The sequence below is a fragment of the Triticum aestivum genome, chromosome 5A (genome assembly GCF_018294505.1).
Source record: "Triticum aestivum cultivar Chinese Spring chromosome 5A, IWGSC CS RefSeq v2.1, whole genome shotgun sequence".
NCBI classification, from domain to species: Eukaryota; Viridiplantae; Streptophyta; class Magnoliopsida; order Poales; family Poaceae; genus Triticum; species Triticum aestivum.
This window is the reverse complement of record NC_057806.1, coordinates 615,714,174-615,730,814: the sequence shown is the minus strand read 5'-3', so window position 1 is coordinate 615,730,814 and position 16,641 is coordinate 615,714,174.

Here is a 16,641-nt window from a genome sequence, read left to right as displayed (position 1 = left end):
TATCCCACGAGTCACGCGGGACGATAGATGACACAGCTAGTGCGAACTAGTGATACTACCACTAACTCAGACCGATCCGTAGTAGTCCTCGTAGAAGTCACCTCCATAGCCTGGAAGCTCAACATGATCATCCGGAAACAGACGATCTCGCGGAGCTTGTGGACCATAGGGGCTAGGATGAGGCCTTGGACCAACAGACGGTGGCCTGCGGGGACCGCGAGGTGGGGTGATGCCTCCTACATCACGCCAACCCACCACGTCTGGCAGAGCAGATCTCACAGGATAGAGGTCGCGCATATTTGAATATCCAGCTTGCACCGCCGGTGCGAACCGAGTCAAAGTGGCCCAGTGGTCAGCACGGGTATTGAAGAGCTCTAACCTCAAGGCCCGATTTTCACGGTCCTTATCCTCGAGCATCTCAGCAGTGGTGCGAGTCCGTGAATCCTCCTGAGTGGGGTCAGCATAGATAGCCTGGAGATACCCTTGTGCTCCCGGAAGTGATCCTGGCATATACCGGAAATCAGAGTCCCGAAATAGTCCAGATCTGACTCTCATAATGGTCATCATAGAGTAGGCGGCGTCCTACACAGCCATCTCAATAGTAACCCCGAGTCCATAGGAGCAGTGAAGGGGCTCGGTGGATCCAGGATAAGATGGAAATATCCGGACAGTGCAGAGATATTGGCTTTGATTGAAGTCCCGAAATTGCTCTTCGACCGTGTACTCAGGATACCAGCGGTATCCAGCCTCAGTCATTACCCTGACCAACTTGGCAGTATGGCCGGGTACATCTAGGCATCGAGTCAGGCGAACCACTTGATTGAGGTCGCGAGTGGCCATCTGAAAGCACAATCATAATGCAAAGGCATTAGAATTTCTAGCAAAATTTCGGCAGCATAACAGTTGTAAATGCTCAAGAAGGATTTGAGACATTTGACAAAGGATTTCGTACACACTCAACATCATCATATCCAGGTTCTGAATCCATTCTAACAACATAATGTGGTAATAGAACTGAACTAGGCTTGTATCCATCACACTTATAAGGTACTACTGATTAGTAACACGTGATCCTGATAGAGAGAATAGATCCTAATTCCTTAACCCCCGGTGGAAGAATGGACTGACTCAGATCAGAATGTCATAAGATAAAGGAGTAAAAAGAGCCTTACGTTCCAACCCACAAACAATTCCCCTACATATAACTAAAGAATTTCTAGACTCAACATCGACCAGTTTGGCTTGGAGAACCTACAGGCAGTCCGGCTCTGATGCCAACGCTGTCAGGACCCCGACTCGATGTCACATCGATCTAGCCGGTAACACTTCATATCACTTTGCGGCCTCACGCACGGTATTCCCACGGGTGTCGCCTTACCTTTTCCCGGGACCGTTTGCGCCTTTTGGCTCACGTATATGATAGTGTCGCTAGCATCCATATGATAAAGAGCCCGGGCTGACATGACTAGTCGTAAACCCAAAGTGGCACAGACTTACAGGGACAGGCATCCATGACCCAGCTTCGAACGTGTCGGTCATCAGCAAGTGGGTCCGGGCTGTAGCACTGGGCTAGCAGGACTCCAGTAAACCGGGCTGTAGCGGGCTAACAGGACTCCGGTACTCAAAGCGTGACATTTCCCCGAAGGGACAGACACAGGAACGAAGAAGGACACATGCCGGCCAGCCTAAGTGTTCCAGAGCAGTAGCAAGCTACCATGGCTCAGTGGTAACACTAGGAGACATTTCCCGGTAAGAGAGGCTACTAAAGATAAACAACTAGATAGTCAGATCCCACACATACCAAGCATTTCAATCATACACACAATATGCTCGATATGTGCAAATACAACGAAGCATCACAACATGACTCTACGACACAAGTACTTTATTTAAGGCTCAGGGAGCCATACATAGCATACACAAAGATACGGGTCACACGACCCAGCATTCAAGTCATACAGTCATACAAACCAGCAGCGGAAGTACATTGTCTGAGTACAGACAACTAGTAAAATAAAAGAGGCTTGGAAAGCCTAGCTATACTACGTGGTCCTTCACAAGCTCAGGGTCACCACCTGGGCCTTTAGCTTACTCGTTGATGTCAACGTCTACATAGAACCCATCAGAAGGGGTTGCAGCATCTTCTGTAAAAATGTAGATTATAGCAACATGAGTACAAAGGTACTCAGCAAGACTTACATCAGATCCTACATACATGCATAGTATCAAGAAGGGTTGGTAGAGTTATTGCAGCAAGCCAGCTTTGACTCTTGGCTAGGCTATCCTACGATACTACAACTTGAAATGGTTTTGCGCACACGAGTCCACTACTCACCAATCCAATACACCACCGAGGATCCACCTCCGTCTTCCTACGGAAGAGCCATCCTCGGCACTCACACTTATCTTGAGGCTTTTAGTAGTTTCCACTTACTTGTCTATGAACTGTATAGGCAACCAAGTAGTCCTTTACCGCGGACGCGGCTATTCGAATAGATCATGTTAACCCTGCAGGGGTGTACTTCTTCATACACGCTCTCACCACTTACCGTCGTTTACACGACATGTACTCGGCAACCTTCAAGCGGAAGCCCAACGTGGGTGTCGGCCACGACCTACCTAATCACTTAAGCCTCCAGTCCAGGTTTATCGCCTATCCAGGTTCCATCCGCAGGGAGTCCGGCCGAGGTTTCCGAGATACCTAACGGGTATTCGGTACACCCGGCCACGTACCTACCGCATCACAGCCCGCCCCTACGGTCAGCGCTGTCCACGGCCTCCAGTAGGCTACAAACACCAGAAACTACTTGCAACTCCTGGACGGAGAACTAGGGTGAATAAGAAGCCGAGAGGGTCCATTGGTTTCGGGCCCAATGCATGGTAGTAGCTGATTCTTAAATCACACATACAGATCTCAGTGCTTAAGGTCGGCTTCAATGAAACAACCCACCATGTACTCCTACATGGCCTCTCATCGATACCTTTACCAAATCGTGTTCACCACACCACTCTCATTACCGACATAATCATTTCACTCTAGCCCATCACCCAGATGAACCAGACCTGACACGACTCTAAGCATAGCAGGCATAGCAAGGTAGGAACAACACATACATATGGCTCAATCAACTCCTACACATGCTAGTGGGTTTCATCTAGTTACTGTGGCAATGACAGGTCATGCAGAGGAAAAGGGTTCAACTACCGTAACACACAGCAGTTTGAAACGCGTTGTCTTAATGGAGTAAAAGAGAGCAGGAGCGGGAACATGGGATTGTATCAATATGATCAAATGGTTGGTTGCTTGCCTGATGGTTCGATGCACTGATACGGTTCTTCGTTAGGGTAATCACGGTACTCCTCGGAGGCAGAACCTGTCGTAAAGGACAGCGATGCACAAACATCACCAAACAATATGCGACAATATGATGCATGCATGAAACATGGCAATATGAGTGTGTTGGGCTAATGCAACTAAAACCAGAAGGGTTTGAACAAATTTGAATCAAAGATTCAAATTTCAAACTCAAACATGGCCTTTTAAAGTGCTTTTCCTTGTTCTGCTTAAAACATCAATTTAACTTGTTTGATCATGCATGAAAATAGTACAGATGGATAGATTGGATTTTTCTGATCATTTTTCATATATAATTTGTCCAATTTGGAGTTACAGAATAAAAGTTATGAATTTTTGAAGTTTAATTAATATTCTGGAATTTCCTGATTTAAAATAAATCCAGAAATATATATATTGCGCCAGCATGACGTCAGCATGACGTCAGTGGTCAACTGCGGCTGGCTGGGGTCAAACCTGACGTGTGGGGTCCACACGTCAGTGACAGGGGGGTTAAACAGGGTTAATTTAATCCTAATTAGGAATTAGTGGCGCTGGGGCCCACTGGTCAGTGTCAGGGGGGGTAGTTAGTTTAACTAATTCGGTTAGTGCTAATCCTAATTAGCTAACAGGGCTGGGCCCACCTGTCAGGGACACAGGGGGGTCCTGCCGTGGTCAAGGTGGGTCAAACCCACCGGCGACATGACGCCGGCGAGGCCCGAGACGGCGGCGCGATGCGGAAACGCGCTACAGGGCACGGGCGAGGCCGTGCTTGGGCTCGTTGGAGAGCCCTTGCTCCCGCGCGTCGAACGGTGGTGGTGGCCGTGCCTGAGGTGGCCGGTACCGACGACGGCGACGACCGTGGCGGCTGCCGGAGTTCGGCCAACGGCGGGTTAGGCGATGCAGGGCGTTAGGGGAGGCGTTGGTGCGTGCTACGTGCTCCTGGTGAGGCGTGGAGCACGATGGTGTGCTCGGCTTCGAGCTACAACGGCTCCAGCCACGGCGGCGACGAGGCACGGCGGCGGCGAGCTTCGGAGCTCAAGGGGGCGGTAGCTACAGGATGCTAGGGACGACGGGGCAAGGGGGAATCGGGTCAGTGGCTCACCGCGGAGCTGCAGGGATGGTTAGCGGGCTCGGGGACGTCCGGTAGCTCTCGATTCGACGGCGACGATCTCCGGTGGCCGAGGAGGGGAACGGCGACGTGGGCGGCGATGCAGGGCTTCCGGAGACCCGTGGATCGGTGGGGAGGAAGAGGGGGTCGAGGCGGAGCTCCTGAGCTCAGCGGAGGGGCGAGGGGTGGCCGGTGACGGCTGCTATGGCGAACGGCGGCGATGGTGGTGTTCGGCCGTGAGAGAGGGAGCGAGGGAGAGGAGGGAGGAACCGAGGGAGAGTGAGAGAGAGCAGGGGGGAGGGCGTGGCGTCGTCCGGGGCATCGAGACGAGGAGGGGAGGGCAGGCAGGCAGGCGAGCAGGTGGCGTGGCGCGGTGGCGCGCGCGCGCGCCGGCCACACTCCCCTCCCTCTGTCGAGGACGAAGACGACAGAGGAGGGAGGCGGGCTGGGCCGCCTGCTGGCTGGGCCGGCCAGCTGGCTGGGCTGCACAGGGAGGAGCCCAGGTAAGGTTCTCCCTTTTATTTATTTCTGTTTTCTAATTTCTGACATTTGTTTTGATTTAAATAATATATTAAATCATTTATTTACCTTATGCCAATTTTTGCAGGAGCTAGATATATTATTCCAGAGCTCCTTTATAAATGGCATAATATTTGGACATATATTAATATATATAAATAATATATTTCCAATGCAAATATTTATGCATTGATTCCAAATGCCCAAAATAAATACCTATGAGCTCTTAAAAATATTGGTTTGATTTTTATCTCTGTCCAATATTTTCAGAGAGCAACATGAGCATTTTCTTGGACCCTTTTGGAGAAATTTTTATTTGGATCATTTTCAAAAATGATTCTGAGGGTTTCACAGATCCCCAATTCAAATTAAATGGAAGATTAAACATGATGCACACACTCTGATGCATGACTAGCTAGGGTGTGACAACTCACCCCCACTCAAAAGAATCTCGTCCCGAGATTTGGGTTCCTCCGGGAAGAAGGCGGGATATACAAGTCGAAGACGATCCTCCCTTTCCCAAGTTGCTTCATCCTCAGAATGGTGCGACCATTGTACTTTGAGAAACTTGATATTATGACGTCGGGTGGTACGTTCGGCCTGATCGAGGATACGAATGGGGTACTCTTGATATGTAAGATTATCTTGGAGATCAAGCGTTTCGTGGTCCACTTCACGGATAGGATCCGAGAAGCAACGCCTGAGTTGAGAAACGTGGAAGACATCGTGGACTCTGGAGAGGTGCGGAGGTAGTTCCAACTGGTAGGCAACTTTTCCTTGTTTGGCGAGAATGCGAAAAGGTCCAATGTAACGAGGAGCCAATTTGCCTTTGATACCGAAACGATGGGTTCCCTTCAGAGGGGTGACCCGAAGATAAGCCTTCTCGTCAACCTCGAAAGTCATAGCCTTATGTTTTCGGTCATATTGACTCTTTTGACGAGATTGGGCTGTTTTCAACTTTTCACGAACGATACGAACTTGTTCTTCTGCTTCCTGAATCATATCCGGGCCAAAGAATTGTCTTTCCCCGGTCTCTGACCAGTTAAGGGGTGTTCGACACCGTCGTCCATAGAGAACTTCAAAAGGGGCTTTACCCAAGCTAGATTGATAGCTGTTGTTGTAAGCGAATTCGGCAAATGGAAGGCACTTCTCCCAGTCCATTCCGAATGAGATAACAGAGGCTCGAAGCATGTCTTCTAGAATCTGGTTGACGCGTTCCACTTGACCACTCGACTGAGGGTGGAAGGCGGTGCTAAAGGAGAGACGGGTTCCCATAGCATTTTGAAAACTTTCCCAAAATCGAGAGGTGAAAAGACTTCCTCGATCCGAGTTAATTTCCAAAGGAACACCATGAAGGGACACTATTCGGGAGATGTATAAGTCTGCCAGCTGACTAGCGGTTATACTCTCACGAACAGGTAGGAAATGGGCTACTTTGGAAAGACGATCGACCACGACGAAAATAGCATTATTCCCTCTCTTGGTCCTGGGAAAACCGGTAATGAAATCCATACCAATTTTATCCCATTTCCATTCAGGAATAGCTAAGGGTTGAAGGGTGCCAGCAGGCCGTTGATGCTCTGCTTTTACACGACGACAGACGTCGCAATTAGCAATATACTGAGCAATTTCTCTTTTCATCCTAGTCCACCAGAACCTCAGGCGTAGGTCCTGATACATCTTAGTACTACCGGGATGAATGGTGAGAGGAGATTCATGAGCCTCCTTAAGGATCAACTGCCGTAGATGCTGGTTCTTGGGAACCACTAGACGGTTCTCAAAGTACACAACACCATGATCATTTGTGGAGAAACAACTAGCACCTCCGCTAGCAATGTTCTCTTTGATTTTAGATATTCCCTTATCTCGCTTTTGGGCAGCGATGATTTGATCCGTAAGAGTAGGTTTTGCTACCAAGGTGGAAAGAAAACCTTGAGGTACAATGTGAAGGTTAAGCTTCCGAAATTCCTCATGGAGAAGCGGTTGACTTTGTTGTAACATCAGGTTGTTACAATAAGATTTACGACTTAGCGCATCAGCCATGACGTTGGCTTTCCCTGGGGTGTAGGTTATTCCTAAGTCGAAGTCTGTGATCAATTCAACCCAACGTCTTTGCCTGAGATTCAGATCCGGTTGGGTGAAAATGTACTTCAGACTTTGGTGATCAGTGAATATTTCGCATCGATTACCGAGGAGGTAATGTCGCCAGGTCTTAAGTGCATAGACTACGGCTGCAAGCTCTAGATCATGGGTAGGATAATTCTCCTCATGTGGGTGCAATTGCCGTGAAGCGTAAGCAATTACATGTCGATCTTGCATGAGAATGCAACCTAGTCCTTGTCGCGAGGCGTCGCAGTAGATAACGAAGTCCTTGGAGAAGTCTGGCGGTACCAGCACGGGAGCAGAGGTCAGGCGTCTTTTCAGTTCCTGAAAGCTGTGCTCACATTGTGGAGTCCATTCGAACTTCTTATCTTTCTTGAGGAGTTCGGTTAGAGGTTTGGCAACCTTGGAGAAGTTCTCGACAAAGCGACGGCAATAGCTCGCTAAGCCTAGAAAACTCCGAACTTGCTTGACCGATTCAGGCGGAGTCCAATTAAGGACGGCTTGAACTCGCTCAGGGTTAACAGCAATACCTTTACCAGATATTACATGACCCAGATAGGTCACTTCTGACAACCAGAATTCACATTTAGAAAATTTGGCATAAAGGCGATGCTCTCGAAGTTTCTTCAACACTAGCCTTAGATGTTCGGCATGTTCTTCCTCGTTCTTGGAGTAGATGAGTATATCATCGAGATAAACCACGACGAATTTATCCAAATACTCCATGAAGATTGAGTTCATTAACCGAGAAAAGGTGGCTGGAGCGTTGGTTAGACCGAAGGACATGACGGTGTACTCGTATTGGCCATAACGAGTAACAAAGGCCGTTTTAGGAATGTCCCCGTTTCTGATTTTGATTTGATGGTAGCCCAACCTCAAATCCATCTTGGAGAAGACTGAGGATCCAGCGAGCTGATCATACAGGTCGTTGATCCTGGGAAGTGGATATTTGTTCTTGATTGTGACCAAATTGACAGGCCGGTAATCTACAACCATCCGGTCCGTACCATCCTTCTTCTTGACGAATAGGACGGGGCAAGCCCACGGAGATGAACTAGGGCGGATGAAACCCTTTTTCAAGGACTCATCGAGTTGTTTCTTAAGCTCGGCTAGTTCTAGGGGTGCCATCTTATAAGGTCTTCTAGCAATCGGAACGGTTCCTGGAATGAGGTCTATTACGAACTCAACATCCCTGTCAGGTGGAACACCTGGCAATTCCTCTGGAAAGACATCCGGGAAGTCACGGACTACCGGAATGTCCTCAAGGTCTGGCAAAGGGCTAGCGTTAAGAGAATATAATTGTCGCTTGGCTATTCGGGTCAAGACATTGACTATCTTCCCCGAAGGATGGGTGAGTTGAACAGTCCTAGAGAAGCAATCAATTTGGGCATGATGAGCTGACATCCAGTCCATACCCAGAATGATATTAATATCTGAAGATTTAAGGGCTATCAAAGATGCAAGGAAAACAAGTCTGTCAACTTGGATTTCATTTCCATGGCTTACTCTAGAAGTTTGCCATTTGGATCCCGGAGTTTGAATTACCATAGAGGTTGGCATATCACCGAATGCGATGTTATGCAAACGAGCATAATTTTCAGATATAAAAGAATGAGAGGCTCCTGTATCGAAAAGAACAGATGCCGGGTGGCAATTAACAAGAAGCATACCGAGAACGACGTTGGGATCCCCTTGAGCTTCTTCGGCAGAGATACAGTTGACATGGCCACGTGAAGCGGTGACCGGCTTGGCGTGGAATATTTTTCCTGTCGGCTTGCCACGGCCAACAGCTTTAGCAGACTGGTTGGGGTTGGTCTGGGGACACTCACGCATATAGTGACCAGATTCCCCACACTTGAAACAAGTCACGGAACTGGTACGTGGAGGAGCATTGTTGGTTGGACCCCCATAGGGCTTGGCTGGAGCAGACTGTTGAACAGGGCGAGGCGCCAGAAAGGGTGGCCTCGGTGTGAACCTGGGTGGCAGGGCGGTGTTGGATACCCACACGCGGCGCTTCTGAGGACCAGCACCGGATGAGGAACCCATGTCACGGCCATGCTTGCGTGTTGCGTCATAGTCAGTCTGACCAGTTTCAGCACTGATGGCTTTGTTGACAAGTTTCTGAAAAGTTGTGCACTCATGCAGTCGGAGGTCACGGCGAAGCTCAGGACTAAGGCCCTTACGGAACCTTGCTTGCTTCTTGGCATCAGTAGACACTTCCTCAGTTGCATATCGTGCGAGATTACCAAACTCCCTGCTGTAAGCATCCACAGAAAGTCGGCCTTGGGTGAAACTGCAAAATTCTTCACGTTTACGGTCCATGAGACCCTCCGGAATGTGATGTTCACGGAAAGCCTCACTGAACTCAGCCCAAGTAGTGACATGGCCCGCCGGGCGCATAGCTCCATAATTCTCCCACCATAGACTGGCGGGGCCTTCAAGATGATATGCAGCAAAGGTGACCTTGTCAGCCTCCGCTACCAGCGTGGAACGCAGTTTGTGAGAGATACTGCGAAGCCAGTCATCAGCGTCGAGAGGCTCGACGGAGTGGTGGAACGTGGGTGGATGTAATTTGATAAAATCATTGAGTGACACCACGTTAGTCCTCTGATGGTGTGCCGTGTTCTGTTCAATACGCTCCAACAAACGGTTGGTCTCCCGCTTGTTTCTCTCAGCTTCCATCATAACCTCGGCTAGGGAAGGAGGATGAGGCAGATTTGCATCCCTGACTTCACTGCCTTCGGCCTGCTCTTGAGGGGCAGGGTTAGTGCGCGTGTTGACCATCCTAGGTAAACAAGACAATGATTTAGTCAGGATGATAAAATTCCGACATAGGATATAAAATGTAAGGGATAACTCGAAATGCAAGATGATCATCCGTATGACATGGTAAATACAGAAACTGCTTCTTTATTCCATCGTCATACACACCATACAGGGTTTAGTACAAGACCAAACAAAGTACTATTACGGTGAAAGGAGGATTACATCTCATCGAAGGCATTCCAAGCTCCTATACATTATTTTTCTACACCTCCGGAAAGAGTACAAACTAGGTCATATCCCACGAGTCACGCGGGACGATAGATGACACAGCTAGTGCGAACTAGTGATACTACCACTAACTCAGACCGATCCGTAGTAGTCCTCGTAGAAGTCACCTCCATAGCCTGGAAGCTCAACATGATCATCCGGAAACAGACGATCTCGCGGAGCTTGTGGACCATAGGGGCTAGGATGAGGCCTTGGACCAACAGACGGTGGCCTGCGGGGACCGCGAGGTGGGGTGATGCCTCCTACATCACGCCAACCCATCACGTCTGGCAGAGCAGATCTCACAGGATAGAGATCACGCATATCTGAATATCCAGCTTGCACCGCCGGTGCGAACCGAGTCAAAGTGGCCCAGTGGTCAGCACGGGTATTGAAGAGCTCTAACCTCAAGGCCCGATTTTCACGGTCCTTATCCTCGAGCATCTCAGCAGTGGTGCGAGTCCATGAATCCTCCTGAGTGGGGTCAGCATAGATAGCCTGGAGATACCCTTGTGCTCCCGGAAGTGATCCTGGCATATACCGGAAATCAGAGTCCCGAAATAGACCAGATCTGACTCGCATAATGGTCATCATAGAGTAGGCGGCGTCCTGCACAGCCATCTCAATAGTAACCCCGAGTCCATAGGAGCAGTGAAGGGGCTCGGTGGATCCAGGATAAGATGGAAATATCCTGACAGTGCAGAGATACTGGCTTTGATTAAAGTCCCGAAATTGCTCTTCGACCGTGTACTCAGGATACCAGCGGTATCCAGCCTCAGTCATTACCCTGACCAACTTGGCAGTATGGCCGGGTACATCTAGGCATCGAGTCAGGCGAACCACTTGATTGAGGTCGCGAGTGGCCATCTGAAAACACAATCATAATGCAAAGGCATTAGAATTTCTAGCAAAATTTCGGCAGCATAACAGCTGTAAATGCTCAAGAAGGATTTTGAGACATTTGACAAAGGATTTCATACACACTCAATATCATCATATCAAAGTTCTGAGACCATCCTAGCAACATAATGTGGTAATAGGATTGAACTAGGCTTGTATCCATCAAACCTATAAGGTACTACTGATTAGTAACACGTGATCCTGATAGAGAGAACAGATCCTAATTCCTTAACCCCCGGTGGAAGAATGGACTGACTCAGATCAGAATGTCATAAGATAAAGGAGTAAAAAGAGCCTTACGTTCCAACCCACAAACAATTCCCCTACATATAACTAAAGAATTTCTAGACTCAACATCGACCAGTTTGGCTTGGAGAACCTACAGGCAGTCCGGCTCTGATGCCAACGCTGTCAGGACCCCGACTCGATGTCACATCGATCTAGCCGGTAACACCTCATATCACTTTGCGGCCTCACGCACGGTATCCCCACGGGTGTCGCCTTACCTTTGCCCGGGACCGTTTGCGCCTTTTGGCTCACGTATATGATAGTGTCGCTAGCATCCATATGATAAAGAGCCCGGGCTGACATGACTAGTCATAAACCCAAAGTGGCACAGACTTACAGGGACAGGCATCCATGACCCAGCTTCGAACGTGTCGGTCATCAGCAAGTGGGTCCGGGCTGTAGCACTAGGCTAGCAGGACTCTGGTAAACCGGGCTGTAGCGGGCTAACAGGACTCCGGTACTCAAGCGTGACATTTCCCCGAAGGGACAGACACAGGAACGAAGAAGGACACATGCCGGCCAGCCTAAGTGTTCCAGAGCAGTAGCAAGCTACCATGGCTCAGCGGTAACACTAGGAGACATTTCCCGGTAAGAGAGGCTACTAAAGATAAACAAATAGATAGTCAGATCCCACACATACCAAGCATTTCAATCATACACACAATATGCTCGATATGTGCAAATACAACGAAGCATCACAACATGACTCTACGACACAAGTACTTTATTTAAGGCTCAGGGAGCCATACATAACATACACAAAGGTACGGGTCTCACGACCCAACATTCAAGTCATACAGTCATACAAACCAACAGCGGAAGTAACTTGTCTGAGTACAGACAACTAGTAAGATAAAAGAGGCTTGGAAAGCCTAGCTATACTACGTGGTCCTTCACAAGCTCAGGGTCACCACCTGGGTCTTTAGCCTACTCGTTGATGTCAACGTCTACATAGAACCCATCAGAAGGGGTTGCAGCGTCTTCTGTAAAATGTAAGTTATAGCAACATGAGTACAAAGGTACTCAGCAAGACTTACATCAGATCCTACATACATGCATATTATCAAGAAGGGTTGGTGGAGTTATTGCAGCAAGCCAGCTTTGACTCTTGGCTAGACTATCCTACGATACTTCAACTTGAAATGGTTTTGCGCACACGAGTCCACTACTCACCATTTCAATACACTACCGAGGATCCGCCTCCGTCTTCCTACGGAAGAGCCATCCTCGGCACTCACACTTATCTTGAGGCTTTTAGTGGTTTCCATTTACTTGTCTATGAACTGTATAGGCAACCAAGTAGTCCTTTACCGCGGACGCGGCTATTCGAATAGATCATGTTAACCCTGCAGGGGTGTACTTCTTCATACATGTTTCCACCACTTAGCGTCTGCACACGACATGTGCTCGGCAGACTTCAAGCGAAAGCCGACGTGGGTGTAGACCACGACCTACCTAAACACTTAAGCCTCTAGTCCAGGTTTATCGCCTATCCAGGTTCCATCCGCAGGGAGTCCGGCCGAGGTTTCCCATACGGCCCCGAACGATGTGAACAGGGTTCCCGAGATACCTAACGGGTATTCGGTACACCGTGCCACGTACCTACCGCATCACAGCCCACCCCTACGGTCAGCGCTGTCCACGGCCTCCAGTAGGCTACAAACACCAGAAACTACTTGCAACTCCTGGACAGAGAGCTAGGGTGAATAAGAAGTCGAGCGGGGTCATATTTCAGGGCCCAATGCATGGTGGTAGCTGTATCTTAAATCACACATACAGATCTCAGTGCTTAAGGTCGGCTTCAATGAAACAACCCACCATGTACTCCTACATGGCCTCTCATTGATACCTTTACCAAATCGTGTTCACCACACCACTCTCATTACCGACATAATCATTTCACTCTAGCCATCACCCAGATGAACCAGACCTGACACGACTCTAAGCATAGCAGGCATAGCAAGGTAGGAACAACACATACATATGGCTCAATCAACTCCTACACATGCTAGAGGGTTTCATCTAGTTACTGTGGCAATGACAGGTCATGCAGAGGAAATGGGTTCAACTACCGTAGCACACAGCAGTTTGAAACGCGTTGTCTTAATGCAGTAAAAGAGAGCAGGAGCGAGAACATGGGATTGTATCGATATGATCAAATGGTTGGTTGCTTGCCTGATGGTTCGATGCACTGATACGGTTCTTTGTTAGGGTAATCACGGTACTCCCGGAGGCAGAACCTGTCGCAAAGGACACCGATACACAACCATCACCAAACAATGTGCAACAATATGATGCATGCATGAAACATGGCAATATGAGTGTGTTGGGCTAATGCAACTAAAACCAGAAGGGTTTGAACCAATTTTGAATCAAAGATTCAAATTTCAAACTCAAACATGGCCTTTTAAAGTGCTTTTCCTTGTTCTGCTTAAAACATCAATTTAACTTGTTTGATCATGCATGAAAATAGTACAGATGGATAGATTGGATTTTTCTGATCATTTTTCATATATAATTTGTCCAATTTGGAGTTACAGAATAAAAGTTATGAATTTTTGAAGTTTAAATAATATTCTGGAATTTCCTGATTTAAATTAAATCCAGAAATATATATATTGCGCCAGCATGACGTCAGCATGACGTCAGTGGTCAACTGTGGCTGGCTGGGGTCAAACCTGACGTGTGGGGGCCACACGTCAGTGACAGGGGGGTTTAACAGGGTTAAATTAATCCTAATTAGGAATTAGTGGCGCTGGGGCCCACTGTCAGTGTCAGGGGGGTAGTTAGTTTAACTAATTCGGTTAGTGCTAATCCTAATTAGCTAACAGGGCTGGGCCCACCTGTCAGGGACACAGGGGGGTTCCTGCCGTGGTCAAGGTGGGTCAAACCCACCGGCGACATGACGCCGGCGAGGCCCGAGACGGCGGCGCGATGCGGAAACGCGCTACAGGGCACGGGCGAGGCCGTGCTTGGGCTCGTTGGAGAGCCCTTGCTCCCGCGCGTCGAACGGTGGTGGTGGCCGTGCCTGAGGTGGCCGGTACCGACGACGGCGACGACCGTGGCGGCTGCCGGAGCTCGGTTGAGCTCGGGGTCGAGGCTACAACGGCTGCGGAGATGCGGGGTTGGCAGCTACGGCTTCTACGCGGTGCGGTGAGGACGTGGGTGTGCTCGGTTGGGCGCTACGGTGACTGTGGCCACGACGGCGACGAGGCACGGCGGCGGCGAGCTTCGGAGCTCAAGGGGGCGGCAGCTACAGGATGCTAGGGACGACGGGGCAAGGGGGAATCGGGTCAGTGGCTCACCGCGGAGCTGCAGGGATGGTTAGCGGGCTCGGGGACGGCCGGAGTGCAGCGAATCGACGGCGATGATCTCCGGTGGCCGAGGAGGGGGGCGGCGACGTGGGCGGCGATGCAGGGCTTCCGGAGGGGCTCGGCTTGGTGGGGAGGAAGAGGGGGGTCGAGGCGGAGCTCCTGAGCTCAGCGGAGGGGCGAGGGGTGGCCGGTGACGGCTGCTATGGCGAACGGCGGCGATGGTGGTGTTCGGCCGTGAGAGAGAGAGCGAGGGAGAGGAGGGAGGAACCGAGGGAGAGTGAGAGAGAGCAGGGGGAGGGCGTGGCGTCGTCCGGGGCATCGAGACGAGGAGGGGAGGGCAGGCAGGCAGGCGAGCAGGTGGCGTGGCGCGGTGGCGCGCGCGCGCGCCGGCCACACTCCCCTCCCTCTGTCGAGGACGAAGACGACAGAGGAGGGAGGCGGGCTGGGCCGCCTGCTGGCTGGGCCGGCCAGCTGGCTGGGCTGCACAGGGAGGAGCCCAGGTAAGGTTCTCCCTTTTATTTATTTCTGTTTTCTAATTTCTGACATTTGTTTTGATTTAAATAATATATTAAATCATTTATTTACCTTATGCCAATTTTTGCAGGAGCTAGATATATTATTCCAGAGCTCCTTTATAAATGGCATAATATTTGGACATATATTAATATATATAAATAATATATTTCCAATGCAAATATTTATGCATTGATTCCAAATGCCCAAAATAAATACCTATGAGCTCTTAAAAATATTGGTTTGATTTTTATCTCTGTCCAATATTTTCAGAGAGCAACATGAGCATTTTCTTGGACCCTTTTGGAGAAATTTTTATTTGGATCATTTTCAAAAATGATTCTGAGGGTTTCACAGATCCCCAATTCAAATTAAATGGAATATTAAACATGATGCACACACTCTGATGCATGACTAGCTAGGGTGTGACAAAATCGACATAACTTCGGTTATTGTCAAACCTGACTGAGCCAGTGCCTTAATCCAGTTCATTAGATAGAGGACTTCTCTGTCGTCTTCCACCTGGGGGCTCCGCGGGCGCCAACTTCGGCGCTTCTTCGAAGGAGCATTGTTGAACTCAGGAAGACCCCGCCGAACTGGGTCCGGAAGGGGAATGTCCTCCATATAAAACCGTTCTGAAGGCCAGTCTTCGGACGGCTTCTTCGGGTTACCGGATAGATATCCGGTATCGGCGATGCGCCATACTTCGGCTCCGCCCACTTGATAAAGCGATTCCCTCTGTGTGCGAGGGACAAGGCAAAATAGCCTTTTCCATAGCTCGAAGTGAGCCTCGCAGCCCAGGAACAACTCGCAGAGAGCAACATAGCCGGCGATGTGTAGGATGGAGGCTGGGGTGAGATTGTGTAGTTGGAGGCCGTAGAACTCCAGGAGCCCGCGGAGGAACGGATGAATTGGAAATCCGAGTCCCCTTTGTAAGTAAGGAACAAGGCAAACCCATTCCTCCATGGAGGGACAGGGAAAGTTCTCCGCTTGCTCCCCACCATTGTAGGTGGCAAGCCCGGCTCGAACGTGCACCATGTATGCCGGAGGAAGAAATCCTATGGTCTGCAGTTCGACCAATCGACTATGTGGAACTGAAACCTCTCCGGATCGCCAAGCTTAGGGCTACGGGGGCGGGAGCAGGAGCTGTGAAGGTTGGCCATGCTAGAATGGATCTTTCCGAAACGCGCTCTGATGGATTCTCACTGAGGGGAGGATGGTGTGGATCGGATCTAAGAATCCCAATCCCTTTAATAGACAATTTATTTATCTGGCTAGGTGGTGAATGTAAAAATGCCCTGGCGCCTCGTATTCGTTTGAGAAATTGCCCTTATTGGGCGTAGAAGCCAAGAGGATCAACATTTATGGGGCCGCATACTATTTACAAACACTTGGAAATTTGAGAAGAACCCGCCTTGCAATGCCAAAGACAATACTGCGCGACGGATTCGTTGTCATTGAAGCCTAGTTCGGGGGCTACTGAGGGAGAACTAGATTAGGTGGTCTCTGGACAGCCGGACTACATC